The sequence below is a fragment of the Trachemys scripta genome, chromosome 2 (genome assembly GCF_013100865.1).
Source record: "Trachemys scripta elegans isolate TJP31775 chromosome 2, CAS_Tse_1.0, whole genome shotgun sequence".
Lineage (NCBI taxonomy): Eukaryota > Metazoa > Chordata > Testudines > Emydidae > Trachemys > Trachemys scripta.
The window spans coordinates 181,911,179-181,914,477 of NC_048299.1; positions in this window are offsets into that span (position 1 = coordinate 181,911,179).

Here is a 3,299-nt window from a genome sequence, read left to right on the forward strand (position 1 = left end):
TTTAGTGGGCTTTTTAAAAAATGACTGTTTAGGAACACAGCCAGGCACTGCAGGCAAAAGACCATAAACCCTTCTGGAGTTATAGTCGCTCATTCAGACACTGACTTTTTAAATAAAGACAGACATCAGACAACCACACCAAGTCCATATCCAGGAAAAGGGAGAGTGCATTAGACAAAGATGGTAGTTCACAGAAAATTTCATAATCATATAATATGGTCACTTTTTCCTGAATCCTAGGCATGTGAGGGTGCTAAGGGGGTATTTATCTCGGTTTCTAGAAGAAATTTCTCTTTGGTTGAGTGTTCTGACAATATAACATGCTATATTTCTCACTGCAGATCACACTCATGCTCTGAGTAAGGCAGTGGTTCTCAGTCTTTTCCATGTTAGCACCCCCTTTTTCCACACTGGACTCCCACTCCAGTGGCTGCCTCCCATCCAGCTAAGATTTAGCCAGGGTCACCTCTCATTAACAATATAGGAAGAACAGGGAGGTTGCATGTCCCTGACACCAGTTCATAATCCCCAGGTTGAGAACCCATGTAATAGGGTGTACGTTCTGTTGGCTTCAGGGATCAGGGCTACAGACATAACAAGCTTAAAGTAATAAGCAGATCATTAGTAAAAAATCCAGAGTTTTCTTTCTTGTGACATTTTGATTAACTACAACTGGGGAGGCAGTTTGGTTCTGGTGGATAGAGCACTGGACAGGAAGTAAGGAAATCTAGGTTAAATTTCTAGCTCCGCCACTGACCTGCTGTGTGACCTTGGGCCTTCACCCCTTTCAAGAGATTGCCACTGCTCTGTGACTCAGTTTCCCTGTCTGTAAAATGAAACAATTGTACAATGCTAAATATTGATACTTAACCCTCCTTTTCAGAGTGCTTGGAGATCTCTGGATGAAAAATGCTATATAAAAGGGAAGTATTAATTATTATCATGACTTTTTCTTAATAGTTCATATGACAAAGCAAAAATAAGAAGCGTTTGTAACACTAGTGCCAGGATAGTTCCATTTGTTACTGATTTCTCCATTTTCTAGTGAAGTGAAGTGAATGGTATGAATATTTTTTCCTTAGCTTAAGTTGTTCAATTAAGTGAAGTCATGGTGCTTTTTTATGTAGAGCTCCAAACTGGCAGCAGAACAAATCCCTGGGGAGGAGGAGGAGATTTCTGATGCCCGAGAGAGACTGAGACCTAAAGTACATATTGGTTCTTACCCATTGTGAGACTTACACCTAATTCACCTCTGAGGCATGTGAATTGGACCTTCATTTTCACTCTATGCAAGTCAGTTTTTCCAGAGTCCTGTGATTCAGTTTTATGAGTCAGGCTATGATTCAGAACTTTCTGCTAGCACTGAATGCAAGGAGGACAAAATGTGATAGGAGAGACTTCTTAGCTCTGATAAACTCCCAGCCTCCAGAAGTGCAGAGGCTGAGTGGCTAAGGCTCTTGACAAGAATTTTGAACTAATCAGTTCGAGTCTCATTCAATCTCATACTGAAAGGCCATTTCCAATTCACCCAGCTGCAAAATGGGTACCTGCCCTGCTGGTCAGGGCAGTCAAATGTCGTTGGATGTGATGCTGGCCACATCACTCTCTTATATACTGTTGGCAATGAAAATGATGTGCCTTAACTGCATCAGCCATACAAAAAATTGGCGTGGGGGAATTTTGAGTGCAACATTATTGCTTGACAGTGTAACACTGTTGAAAAAGGAACAGGAGTACTTGTGGCACCTTAGAGACTAACAAATTTATTAGAGCATAAGCTTTCATGGACTACAGCCCACTTCTTCGGATGCATACAGAGTGGAATAAATATTGAGGAGATATATATATACACACATACAGAGAGCATAAGCAGGTGGGAGTTGTCTTACCAACTCTGAGAGGCCAATTAAGTAAGAGAAAAAAAAACTGTTGAAAAAAAAGCAAACATCATTCTGGGATGTATTAGCAGGAGTATTGTAAGCAAGACATGAGAAGTAATTCTTCTGCTCTACTCTGTGCTGATTAGGCCTCAACTGGACTCCAGTTCTGGGTGCCACATTTCAGTAAAGATGTGGACAAACTGGAGAAAGTTCAGAGAAGAGCAACAAAAATGATCAAAGGTCTAACAAACATGACCTATGAGGGTAGATTGAAAAAGATTGGGTTTGTTTAGTCTAGAGAAGAGAAGACTGAGGGGGAACATGATAACAGTTTTCAAGTACATTAAAGACTGTTATAAGGTAGAGAGAGAAAAATTGTTCTCCTTAACATCTGAGGATAGGACAAGAAGCAAAGGGCTTAAACTGCAGCAAGGGTGGTTTAGGTTGGACATTAGGAAAAACTTCCTAACTATCAGGGTGGATAAGCACTGGAATAAATTGACTAGGGAGGTTGTAGAATCTCCATCATTGGAGATTGTTAAAAGCAGGTTAGACAAACACCTGTCAGATACAGTATTGGATAATACCTAGTCCTGCCATGAGTGCGGGGGCCTGGACTAGATGACCTCTTAAGGTCCCTTCCAGTCCTATGATTAACAACATTTTTATTTCAAGTGAATTAAAACCAAAGTAAGTTTGATTTAAAAAAACAAAAATGGAGAAAAGTGGCAAGTAAATTCAACCCATCACCCTACCAGTTGCCCAGATAGTCCTGTCTCCCCAACTCTAGAGACAAACATCAAACCTGGCCCTCCTTAATATGATCAGGGGAGGGAGTTGTTGAGGGGAAGAAATTGCAACACAAACTGCAGGAGAAGGTTCCACAGGAGTTGAAATTGTCACTGCAGTTTGATAAGCCAAGCCAGATGTGTTTCACAACCTTTTTTCTCTTTGCAAGGTTTCCAGAGACATAACATCCAATCCATGGCCACAGTTGCTCTGTTTATGAAGTCAGACATTTTGATCGCCTAGGATGGCATAAGTGCAGGGAGTGGTTTTATTAGCTGTATTCACTGAAGCACAAGATAATGGGAGAGGAATGAAACCCATGTTTCCTACATACTCTTTCTCCCACATACTGTCAAATAAAGACCATTCCCACTAGGCCACCAGGAAAAAATAACTATATGCATTGTTCGAAATAAAATCTTATCAAAATGTATATCCACTTTTATTAAATCATTTGCCTGGTGCCATACATTTACACCATTCTTTAGAAATGTAGCAAGATATTTTCCCCATCCCAATCATCTAAGACAGGCAAGACACTGAGCTATACTTCGGAACAGGCAAGCTGTGATGGGATTACAGAGGAGGAGGAAAAGGAGGGAAGGATTTCTAGAATAAGGTGTGGATATT